This window comes from Mirounga angustirostris, unplaced genomic scaffold (genome assembly GCF_029215605.1).
Source record: "Mirounga angustirostris isolate CCGP_5_RB_7025 unplaced genomic scaffold, mMirAng1.0.hap1 SCAF_3, whole genome shotgun sequence".
Classification (NCBI taxonomy): Eukaryota; Metazoa; Chordata; class Mammalia; order Carnivora; family Phocidae; genus Mirounga; species Mirounga angustirostris.
This window is the reverse complement of record NW_026991711.1, coordinates 70,657,767-70,670,528: the sequence shown is the minus strand read 5'-3', so window position 1 is coordinate 70,670,528 and position 12,762 is coordinate 70,657,767. Positions and strand designations below refer to the sequence as shown.

The following is a 12,762-nucleotide window of genomic DNA, read 5'->3' as shown; positions in this document are numbered from 1 at the left end:
GAGCCTACTTAAAATAAAAAAATAAGGGCGCCTGGGTGGCTCAGTTGGTTAAGCGACTGCCTTCAGCTCAGGTCATGATCCTGGAGTCCCTGGATCGAGTCCCGCATTGGGCTCCCTGCTTGGCAGGGAGTCTGCTTCGTCCTCTGACCCTATCCCCTCTCATGTGTTCTCTCTGTCTCATTCTCTCTCTCTCAAATAAATAAATAAAATCTTAAAAATAAATTAATTAATTAATTAAATTAAAAAAAAAAAAGAGCAAGAAGGAGACTCTAAAGTTGCTACTTGGTACACTGTTTCCAGAATCACCAAGCAGGAGGTTGACACAATTATCTGGAGAATCTGGGCAGAGACATACTTATCTACATTAAAACAAAACAATCATCATCATCATCAAAGATTGGTCCAGAAATTTAAAAGTGGGTTACATGGGTTAAGTACTTACTATGCATCAAGCACATGCATTATCTCACGGAATTCTTTAAACGACTCTACGATACGGATATTCTCATTCCCATATTGCAAATAAGGAAACCGAAACACGGGTAGGTAAAGTCACTTATCCAAAATCCCACTGCTAATTAAGAGCAAAGCTGGGATTCAAACCAGGGTCACCAGAAACAGATTCTGCATTCACAGAACTCTTTTTTTTTTTTTTTTAAGATTTTATTTATTTATTTGAGAGAGAGAGAATGAGAAAGAGAGCACATGAGAGGGGGGAGGGTCAGAGGGAGAAGCAGACTCCCTGCTGAGCAGGGAGCCCAATGCGGGACTCGATCCCGGGACTCCAAGATCATGACCTGAGCCGAAGGCAGTCGCTTAACCAACTGAGCCACCCAGGCGCCCTCTGACCACAGAACTCTTAACTACCCAGGTAACCACCTCAACGTCAGTTAGGCTAATTGACTGGAGAAATGAGCGCGCTTCTATCCTCAAAGGTTTTACCTTTTCCCTCACAATAGTCTCATGCAGGAGGGCTGGCGCCGTGAGCCCTGTGTCTATCTTAGAACATTCCCACTGTGAGTCACCGCCCCATGAGAGCCAAAAGCCACTCTGTCCCCTGCCCCCACACCTTAAGAATCAACACAACTGGAAGCTGTTGGTGGCCGTCTGTTGACAGGGCTCAAGAAGTGGCTCTCAACCAGGGGCAATGTTGCCCCCACCCCAGGGACATCTGGCAATGTGTGAAGATATTACTGATTACCACAGCTGGGGGGGGAGGGGTCGTTAGCGTTCCATAGCAGCCAAGGACGCTACTAAACATCCTACAAGGCAGGAGCCAGCTCCCCCCACCCCCCCACCCCCAGCCCACCCAGCTCCAATCCAGCTCCAGAGGTCAGTGGTGTAGAAGGGGAGAGACCCCGAGCTAAAGGAGTCCGTAATGCTTTGGAGCCCCGGTCCCCAGCCTGGCCTGGGAGGAAAAAAATCACTGCTACCGCAGTCAGGAAACTGGATCAGATGGGTTCTCTCATCTGCAGGGGAGATGCTACCGCCTGCTTTTCCATCCAGCTAATTAGCGCACTTGCGGATTGTCTGAACTGACAGCCTCCTTTCCCCCATAAACAGCACGTTGGCAAGCCACTCCAAATTCAAAATACTGTCCTGACAAGCTAGGCAAGTGATTCAACAAGGTGACTCTTTTGGATGGGCAGCGTAAGGGCGGGTGGCACATTTCAGGAGCAAATCCCTAGAACATCAGCATCAGAGGGGAAGAGAGGAACTTTAAAGCTGGTCAAGGAATCCCGTTGGCTCCACTCCCTAATTATTTTAGCAGGCAGTGAGATCATGCTCGGCAAGAACGGACGCAAAGGAAGGGGAGCTATAACCGGATACTGCTGCAAATAAAGTCAGCTCCACCAGAGAAACTAAAACAAGACGTGTGCTGCATTCACTTCATGAAAAGTTTAAGGTCGGAGTTCCGTCACGAAAGAACCAGCCTGGGGAGTCAGCCAGCCCGGGTTCCGGGGTGCCGCTTGGAAATGCTGTCGCCAAGTGACTGCAGGCAGAAAGCCCTCTCCCTGTGCCTCCATGTCTCATCTGCAGAGCAGGACTCGTCGCAGCCACTCCACAGGGTCGTCCCGGGAAGTACAGGGTGTGATGCGTGTGACAAAAGCACTCGGTAGGGCTGGGCACGGAAAACACGCGAAACAAACATACACGGAATAAACATACACGGAATAAATGCCCTGGCCCAGCTCCTCCCCTCCTCCCTTCCCTCGCACGTGTGGAGAGGGCGATCGGTTTTCCCTGAGAGGCTGGTTGGGTGAAGGCAACGGGCGAGGGGCTGAGTCAGAGCCCAACAGAAGCTTTTTATTAATGGAATTTACTTTGACAAATCATGCCCACGAGATGTCCAGATAAGCAAGCTTGCCTCACACAAGAGGATCTTTGCTTCTGGGACCCAGAAAATGACTCCCTGAGATGTACGTATGATGCACCCAGGGTCACCAGAAACAGATTTACCTCGAAGCTGATGAAAAGGAATCTCCAAGCCTCTCACCCACGCAGGAGCCCCAGCAACACATTCATGGCCATTTGCTTTTGTAAACTTGGCGGTGGTAAGATACTCTGACCTTGATTGCTTTGATTGCTTAAGACCGCTGCCTCTTTGTACTCTGACTTCCTTTGGGCCACATTTCCCATCCTTTTGGATGACTTTGGAGCAGCCATGGGCATTTTTGGGATCTGGCTAAAAGGAACTGGAATCAGAGATACCTTTACTTGAGGTTAAGAGATTTTTATAAATTTATAAACCATATGGACAGTTTAGTTACTGCCGGCTGTTCTCAAGTAGGGAAGGTTTCCAGCAATATTCCTATGGCCCACTGGGCTGACCCACCCGGCGTGGAGATGCAAAGGCTCGGATCCAGAGGTCATATCGCAGGATGAGGGTGTCCTGCAGTGTCTGGCACGGGAGGTAGTGTGGGCCGGCGGAGGAAAATCAAGATGTGGGACAGACAGAGCCAGAACAGACTCATCAGAAGCTGGCCTGGAAAAATGTTTCCAACCATCAAGCTTGTACAACTATAGGCACATTTAAAATTGATAACTGGTCAAGATGAAATTTGAGGCCGACTAAGAAACATGCCCCCCAAAAGAGAGGACAAAAAGGATATCAGAGATGTGGTAAGCGAATAATACATATTTTTCTGAATTTGGGGATACTTTAATACCTAATTTTGTACATGTAATTTTATATCCTCTTCAAAAGGGCCTCTTGGATTGTTAAGCTTCAGGCCCTACAAAACCTGGGCCCATCCCTTAAAGTCACATACTTTTATCTTTTTCAAGAGGGTAGAGTGGGGGAAAAGGTGAGAACAGAGACAACTGAACTCCCTAACAAACTAAATTTCCTGAAATTATATTTCAGACAGTGAACCTGGAAAACTGGAAATTCCTTACATATCTGTTCTTTCTGAAAAGATTGAAATGAAGTAAGTATATAAGTCTCCACACTATATTGGTGGATTTTCTCGCCAGGCTGAGTCCATATTGCATGGTGTTTTGGGGAAAGTACTTTTTTTAATCATGTGAAATAAAACACACCTAGCTTAAAAAATAATAATAATAAAAAAAAAGCCAGTTTCTGCCAGTCTTTTATCTGTACTTTATCTATCCCTACCCTCCAGCAAGAGATTCTAAACTCTCTTCACGCTCACTGTGGTCGCTTCTACACCCAAATCAAACAAACTCCGCCGGCTAATTAGTTTTTGAAAGCACAAAGGAACGCAATACAAGTTGGAGAAAGTGAAAGAACTTCTTTCTAAATTCAAACGACTGAACAAGGAAACATTCAGGTAGGCAGAGCCCTTGCAGTTTCTGTTCTTACCACAGGAAGACTTAAAGGAACCACATTCTGGAGGCTGGTTTTCATTTTAATGAAAACGCCAGACGCGCCCACAAGCTCCCCCTGCCCTTGCCCACCCCACACCCCCTACCCGAACTCCGCCGACCCCTAGAAGGCACGAGGTTCACAAAGGGGAGCAAATGGAGCCTTCTGCTCATTTCAGAACCGTGTCCTCCATTACGCAAATGCCCGGGCCCCGCGCCCAGTCTGCCCGCCCCTCCCTCCGCGCGCCGCCCGGGATGCTCAGCCCCGCGGCTCCTCCGGGTTGGGGACAGGGGCTGACCCCGGGCAAGTTTGTCCGGGGGGAGCCGCACAACACCGGGGAGGGCTTGGTGCCTCTTTCCCTTTCCTTGGAAAGCCCTCAGCACGCTCCAGACACCCCACCCACCATGTATACCTTCTCTTCTAGGGCTGCTGCTTTTACAAAAACAGAGCTCGGGGCTTTAAAACCTGCATTTTCTCCCTGGGAGTAAGCATTGGTTAATGACTGCCAGCCGGTCTCTGGGTCTCGGCACCATGTGACCGGGCCACGTGACTTGGAGCTGGCTGTGGTTGTTCCTTGTATTTGAATAAAAAAGATCAAGCTTATTATTGCACTAAAAGCCTGCGGATCTCGTCAGTGCAACGTGATTCTCAGGCGGGTTACACAACACGCTGCAGCCCTGGGCTCCGGCTTCCAGCGCCCAGCCCGCCTGTCTGCCTGCCTGCCTGCCTCCGCCCGACGCGAGGAGCTGTTTTCTAAGGGACATAAAGCAAACATGGTTTTATGTTTTCCAAAGTGAGAGTCCATTTTCCCCTCGGAAAATGTGTGATGATCTTGAAAAATGAAGAGACCCAATTTCTCCGAGCCTTCTTATTAGGATCAGGTTAGGAGCCCTACTGCACGCACACAAATACAGGAAAAAAACAGGAGATCCAATCCTCTTTGCAACTGAAGATTCAGGATCGATTTGACCTTTGACTATTTCCCTGTCTCTCGTCTGATCTCCTGGAAAGTCTTCAAAATATACTCCTACTTATAAAAAAATGTAAACTAAAAGTGACATTTTTAAAATTTAAAATGTAAATGGCATGTTCATTTTGTGTCCCCCCCCCCCCAAGATTTCTAGAACATTGGCAGTTAAATTTTGATTCAGCACATCCTGCAAAGGAGAAAGCAGGGGGATTAGTCTGTTTATAGGTGGGAAGAGCTGGGTGTCCCTTTGCAGGTTAGGGTGTAGGTGGGCACAGCTATGCAAATATACGCAAATTTGCCTCAAAGGGGACCCCCCTTCCCATACCCAGAAAGTGACAGCCTTACCTAGCACATTGTAATACTCTCCCCCACTCCCCCCACCCCCCTCCCCCGAAGGCCATAGAAGGCCTGCAATATTTTGCTTCCTCCTGTGTCTAAGGGTAGTGATGACTCAGGTACAGAAGGACCGGAGGGAATAATAACACTGGTTATCTCCAGTCCACGGCCTTCTCTGAATGGAACTGCAAAGCGCTTCTCCGTGGCAGCTCCTTCTCCAGCAGTGTCTGTCTCTAGAACAGGAGGCCGGCCCATTCTCCAGCCCAGGCCAGATTTCAGCTGTGGATTCATTCATTCTACGAATACTGAGTGCCTCCTGGGCCTGGCACTGTTCCAGGTGCCGAGGAAGCAGCCGTGAACAAGGCAGCTGGATCCCGGGCTGCCGCGGGGCCTCACTCCAGTGAGGGAGAGTCATCTCCGAGGGGCCGAGCCCGGGAGGCCTGGCCTGGCCAGGAGGCGGGGCTGGGGGGCACAGCCCGTGGAACTCCCTTCTGCCTTCCAGCCATCATTCAGAGGACAGGGCCACTGAAGATTAATTAATTTTACCAGCTGATGCTTTGGAAACAGAGGAAAATCTTTGCGGGCAGATACAGGTGTGACCTTGTTTCTGAGACACCTTCCAGTGAGCCTCGAGGAGTCCTTGCTCCCCGTTTCTGATCCTACACGGACAAGAGGCTTTGTGTAGACGGTTCCCCGCTGCCAGCATCATGGCCAAAAATACAGCAGAGCTGCTCGGGAGTGACCCCTCCTTGAGCTGTGACCGAGTCACTGCCAGAGTTCCGGCTGGAGCATCAGTACCTTCTGCTTCCCTGTTTCTCCACAGCACCCCGCCTCCTTCCGAGGACACCACAGCAGCTCGGGCAGGAGCTCCCCGAAAGGCCAGCCTGTCCACAGTGCCAGAGGGGTGAGATCCAGCCTTGGGCAGCCTTCCCAAGGACAGGACACCAATTCTGTTCCTCGATGACAGCCCAGTATGGGGCCTTCCCTCTTTCGACAAGCCCTGATGTGGATCAGAGAGTGAAAATGTGTTCTAGAAATGGCCAAGCTTTTGACATCCTGAATAAGACCTGACCAGGGGACGAGAAGGGAGAGACAGAGGGAAAGAATGGAGCCATCACGTTCTTCCTGAAATCTTGATTGGATTTCGATGAACCAGTCCTTCAGTGGACAGTCTCTCTATGGAACTCCATCCCACACCAAGGGAAAGGGAACACGGCAAGTTGAAACAAGAGTCAGAAATGCAGGCACAATGGTCTGGTCGCTGAGGATGGTCCTTTATACCAGGGCCTCACAGAAGGTCCTTGATAATCCACGTGTGATAAGCAGGATATAAGACCCTCTCCAGCCCAACCGCCACCACCCCTGACCTGTGCAAGTGGAAGGAGGGCTGGAGAAAGGAAGGGCATGGGCACAGGCTCTGGCCCTAGAACTCAAGGTATTTTGAACCAAATTTCTTCTCTTAGCCAATCTCAGTAATACTTCCCATAGTCCCTCGTTTTCCTGAGAGGAAGAGTAATTGCCATCTTCCTTCTGCAGGTGGGGAACCTAAGCAGAGGCATGCTAACACTCCCCAGCACTAAAAAGTCAAAGATACGGGACACGGGGATCAAAGATAAAGTTCACGTCTTCTCCAGGTTCGCCTCCTATGAGGATCTGCACTACCGTGATCATCAGAATGGTGCAGGCTCTACAGAGAACAATATGGCGGTTCCTCAAAAAATTAAACACAGAATTGCCATGTGATCCAGCAAGTCCACTTCTGGGTCTATAGCCACAAGAATTGAAAGCAGGGACTCAAACAGATAGCTGTACACCCATGTTCATAGTGGCATTATTCATAATTGCCAAAAGGTGGAAACAACCCAAGTGTCCATGGATGAACGGATAAACAAAATGTGCTATACACATACACTGGAATATTATTCGGCTTTAAAAAGGAAGGAAGTTCTGACTCATACTACAACACGGGTGAACCTTGAGGACATGATACTAAGTGAAATAAGCCCATCCCAAAATGACAAATACTGTATAATTCCAGTTACATGAGGTACCTAGAGGCACCAAATTCATAGAGGCAGAAAATAGAATGGTGGTTGTCAGGGGCTGGGCAGAGGGGAGAATGGTGAGTTAGTATTCAAGGGGGACAGAGTTTCAGTTTGGGAAGAGGAAAAAATTCTGGAGATGGATGGTGGTGATTCACAACACAGAAATGGAGTTAATGCAACGGAAGTGTATGCTTTCAAATGTTCTGATGTTAAATTTGATGGGGTGTATATTTTACCAAAATAAGAAAATTTAAAGGGTCCAGTATCACCTGCACATTTTTAGAGCTTCAGGTAATCTCAAAAATCTTTGCCCTGTGTATTGTGCCCTGTGGATCAGCAGGACCTCTAGGAATTACCCACCGATCCTATCCCTTCTGATGTCCAAGGAGATGAAATTATGTTGATCGTCCTGCCATCTCTCCTGTCCTTTACCCTTGGTTCTGTGATGCCCATAGCTTGGAGAGGTGAGGGCTCCGCCTCCATCAGACCATCCTCATCCTCCCCCAGTCCCTTCAGCCCACTGATCTGATTTGCTAGAAAGAGAATTAGTGGCATGGGAGAAGAAAGATAAAGGATTCAACTTTGTTGCCCAATCCATTTTCATTGCCTCCGATAGAAAATGTTCAAGATTTGGGATCAACTTTTTTGCCTGCACTAGTTAATTTTTTTCTCACCTATTAATAGATTTTGCAGGTCATAGGACATACCTGATGGAGTGTTAGCAAAATAGTTGGGCTTTGAGGGATATGAGGGAAGAAGAGTGGGAGGAGAACATGCGAGGAGAGATTATAAACACCAAGTTTTAAATGTTCTCTGCCCTAGCTTTATGATTTAACATACAGTAGAATAGTGCATGTTCCTGGAAACTACAAAGAATATTCTATTCTTAAAAGAAAAACAAAAACAAAGAAGAATATTCTATTCTTATATAAAGCTTGTACTTCATAATTCTAAGTTTGAAACAAGGTCCATTGAATTTCTAGAAAAGAAGGATAATCATCACTGGGAAAAGGCCCCAGGCCTCCTTGGAAGAAGTAAAGCTGGTGGTTAGGATGGCCTCAAATTGTTGTCTACATTAAAACTGCTGACAGTCGCCACGGATGATCCATAAACACAAAAACAGGTCCATATAGGGAACTTCTGTTGCAGCTCTCAGCAGACTTGGCCCCTGCATCCGCCTCCATCAGGTCAGACCCATCCTGAGCCCGTGACGAAGAACCTCAAGCATGCTGAAAACTCTTTAGGACAAAGGTATGGATGACAAGGCCATAAATCAAGATACTGCCTAAGCTCTCACAGACCTGGTCCCTTGGTAATCATGCTACATGGAAGAGTGCTTACTTGGCTCCATGCTTGGCACTTAACAAATGTTCACTTTATTGGGTGGCATTATTATTGTTATTATTGTTATTCTGGATGTCCAACAGACACAGCAATCACATTTTTCAAGTCCCAAATTAAGAACTTCCGGTATAAGATTTGTACAGCAAGATAGATTATTTCAATCCAAGGCCATCTGGAAAATTCCAGGCTGCGTGTAGCCAGTCTCATGGGCTCCCCATTGACAGACCACTCCAGCTAAACTATGAAATCTGCCCAAGTTGCCATACCTTTTGGGATCTACAAATGGAGTTCAACCAAATACAGATCCTTGTTGTTGCCTTCAATTCAATTCACGAAAACACTTCGAGCACCTTACTGTAAAATATTGATTGAGGTGAGTGCCATGGGGAATAAACAAATAAAAGAGATGGCCCAGTCCTCCCAGAAGCTCAGGGACATGAGTGGATGGGAAGGGCTGCCCTTGTGCTGAGCATGGGAGACTCAAGGGAGCTCTGATTCACTATTTCTAAAATTTTGTAATTGAAATATAATTGACATATGATACTAGTTTCAGATGTACAAATATGATTCGACAATTATATACATTGTGAAATGCTCACCATGATAAGTATAGTTACCACCTATCTCCATACAAAGTTATTACAATATTATTGACTATATTCCCTATGCTGTACCTTCCATACCCATGACTTATTTACTTTGTAATTGGAATTTTGTACCTCTTAATCCCCTTCATCTATGTGGCCTATTCCACACCCACCCACCCTTCCCCTCTGGCAACTGCCAGTTTACTCTCTACATTTATGAATCTGTTTCTGTTTGTTGTTGGTTGTTGTTTTTCGTGTATTTGATCATTTGTTTTGTTTCTTAGATTCCAAATATAAGTGAAATCACAAACTATTAGTCTTTCTCTGTCTGACTTATTTTTTTTTTCTGTCTGACTTATTTCACTTAGTATAATGCCCTCTAGCCATCCATGTTGTCATGAGTGACAAGATTTCGAGAGATGAATGGTATATCTACACAATGGAATATTACTTGGCCATAAAAAAGATCTTGTCATTCAGATTCACTGTTGGTCACTGATAATACCTGACCACTGCCTCTAAGGCTTTTGATGGCATTTTAAGGCATTTACACTTGATTAGGTCTCAGTAGGTACAGAGTGATTTCCATGCAAAACTGCAGGACAAAATGACATAGGGAGAGCCTGGCCGAGGTCTCCAACAAGACCAAGAGAATAACCATGGTCCAAGCTCAGATTCTCAGGCTGCCCAGAAGTTTCTATTTTCCCTGCACCTATAGATCATTCAGGAGCCTTCTACATGGTCAAAATGGTCAAAGGGCTCCTATGGGAGCCTTCCTTCCTTGAACAACAGATTAGTGCTAATATGTTAGCAGAGGTTAATAGACTCCTACTTCCATAAGCCCCTCAGGCTTTGGATTTGGCAGTGGGCTGATGGAGGCCATCTCCTTCACCTTCATGCAGAGCTGCCTCTCAAGGGAAAATTCTCTTCATCATAGCTTCGTGTCCCGTGCAGCCCCTAGCACGAGAGCATTCCCATACCCCTTCGGAAAGCAGGCGGACAGCACTGTTGGGGCCCAGAGGTAGATGTGGGAGAACCTGCAGATGGAACACCCCACAAAGCTGGTCCAGCTCAACTCATGATCCCAACGTGAGAAGTAACATCACTTCTTCAACATAGGAGACGAGAGCCTTCTTGGGTTTTTTTTCTTTACTGAAGTTCTGGCCAAGTTTAAAACCAAAGATGTAAGTACCTGCTTGGGGCTCCTTTTGACAGGACCAGAGCTGACAGAGGTGCTCACCGCATTGAAAAATGGAAAGCTTGAAGAATCTGGAGCCAGCTGGCAGAGTGGTGATGCTAGGGGACAGGGTAGCTGGCTGCAGAATGGATTTGGGGCATTTCTGGCTCAGCTCATCCCAGGCCTTCTATATTCACTAATTAATCTTCTGACTTGAATTGTTTCCCAAATAGGCTCTGTCAGAAAGAAAGATTCATTCATTTATTCAACAACTATATTGATCTTGTACTATCGGCCAGAATGAATGAATAGTTCAGTGGGAAAGGGAGACAAAGCAATATGTGAGTGTCCTCCCCGTGGTGTGTGTCACAATGCAGGGAAGCCTGGGCTGTTATGGCAGCATGGAGGGGACATCTCAATCAGAGGATTGGGTCACTGGAAAATCATTAGATACTGAAGGAAAAAGTATAATTCTAGAGACAAGGTGAAGGAAGGCATCGCAGGATGAGGGATCCACATGAATTAAAGTAATGTGTGGAGGCATGAAACTAAGATATTGAATTCCCTCTGTCTCTTTGGGTTTGGGCTGCCCAAGACGGTCATCTTGGAACCACATTACCCATCCTCGTCTTGTGTCTAAGTCTCAAAGGTGCAGCCTAGAGGAAATAGAAAACCAATCCTTGGGATTCTGAAATGTGACCTCAACTCACCTTTTACCCCACCTGGCATAAAAAGGTGCAGGCCATCTAGTATAACTGCAGGGTAGAGAATGGCAGGTGCTAGATCTAGAAAAGAAGGTTGAGAACTAATTCTATTTTTATTTATTTATTTATTTATTTATCGATCGATCTATTTATTTATTTTTAAGTGAGCTCTCTGCCCAACGTGGGGCTTGAACTCACAACCCTGGAGATCAAGAGTCAAATGCTCTACCAACCCAGTCAGCCAGGCAGGTTGGGGACTAATTTCGAAGGGCCTCCTCGGTAATGCCAACAGGCTGCCACATGTCTCATAAGCACAGAATTGTCTGTATGTTATCAACTTGTTCCATATTCAACTTGAGGCACAGGAGCCATATTTAAGCCAGAATAGACAGTGTTGAAAGTGGTGATTTGCCAACCATTCTTATCTTTAGGATAAGTGTGGGGGAGTGAATGGGGAGGTGGCGGGGTGGGGTGGTCAGACTAGTACTAAAACCCTGCAGAAACCTTAGATGGCAGTACTTGCCCTCATCAGCTTTCAGCTACATTAATGGGAAAAATGTCTTCCTACTCTCTTCACTCTTCAAATTTACTGTTGGCTCCCTTAGGTACCTGAGGTTGGAATCCCAGATGGGGAGGTGATCTATCTTAAGCCACGTTCAAGGGAGGAATTTGCTTCTCAAGTCTCAAATCCAAGATAAATATGTCGTTCCTGCTATTCACTTAGCTTCCAAAAACACAGCCATGAGTAAATGCTTCATGCAACGCAATGCCAGAGGTATAATTAAACTTCAAAGGGGTATCAATTGCATCATGTTCAAGAAAAGTGTAGAAAAAGAAAGGCATTACTGAAAGGCAATTTCAAACACCGCCCCCCCCCCCACATAAATTCATCTTTGGGAGAAGGAAAATAAACTGAAGTGATCTCTTGGGGCACCCAATTTGCTCACGTAGGCCTCCCATTCAAGTTGTATTAGAAAAGGGAGTGTGTGTGCCCTCTCGTCTAGCCATTTTCAAATCTTATCTTTATGAAAAGACACCTTCCAGGATTCCAGGTACCATCATGCCTCCTTAGCAAAAGAGGGAATGAAGGTGAAAATAGCCTGGAACATTTCAAAAACAAACCATATAATTATCACATGCTAATCGTATTCAGGTTTTTAAGATCACGTTTGTTGGGAAAAGTCAAGAGCAAGGCCCCTCGATGCCTTGTTGCAAATTCTAGCGTGTCTTTCTGCTCCATGACCTTGGGTAAAGTACCTGACCTCTTGCAGCCTCAGGATCCTCAGCTGTGATATAGAAGCACCAAGTAACACCGTGGTCAAGGAGTTGTGACAAGCCTGAAATGAGTCATTCCACAGAGAAACCTGGGACTCAGGTTGGCACATACTAAATAACCAGGGAACATGAACTCTTATTATGGTTTTGATTGTTCTGACCAGGAGCCCGGATCTCAGGCTCTGTCGGGGACACACCAGGTAGCTGCTTTGCAAAGACAGACTCTGCCCCATGAATAAAATTTCTGCTTCTCCCCTCAGCCAACACCTTCGAAATGCCTGTTTTTGAGGACCTAGGCCAGAGACTGTGGAGCAGGCAGCTCATAAAAAATCAAATTAAAGTCAGTGGCATCTTATCAAAGGCAGCACTTGTACTATGAAATAATATGGATTTTTATGGAAGAATCGTGTCAGGATAGTCTCCATTCCAAACCTACTTAAATAAAGACATGTCAAGCAGAGAAGCACCATATATCACTATTTATCATCCCCAAAG

At 46.3% G+C, this 12,762-nt stretch overlaps 3 long non-coding RNA genes across 3 annotated transcripts in view; 1 reads left to right on the top strand and 2 right to left on the bottom strand.

Annotated features, from left to right (window-relative positions):
* Window positions 1-12,762, bottom strand: part of LOC123839617 (uncharacterized) — a 51,990-nt gene that overhangs the window by 33,282 nt on the left and 5,946 nt on the right. The window lies entirely within an intron of this gene.
* LOC129045643 (uncharacterized) lies at window positions 642-4,358 on the bottom strand. The gene is made up of 3 exons (XR_008505654.2): window positions 4,242-4,358; window positions 2,461-2,696; window positions 642-2,122 (listed from the first exon to the last, which is right to left on the bottom strand). It is a non-coding gene; the product is annotated as an uncharacterized LOC129045643 (long non-coding RNA).
* Window positions 2,690-4,387, top strand: LOC123839618 (uncharacterized). The gene is made up of 4 exons (XR_006789675.3): window positions 2,690-3,123; window positions 3,368-3,431; window positions 3,627-3,794; window positions 4,254-4,387. It is a non-coding gene; the product is annotated as an uncharacterized LOC123839618 (long non-coding RNA).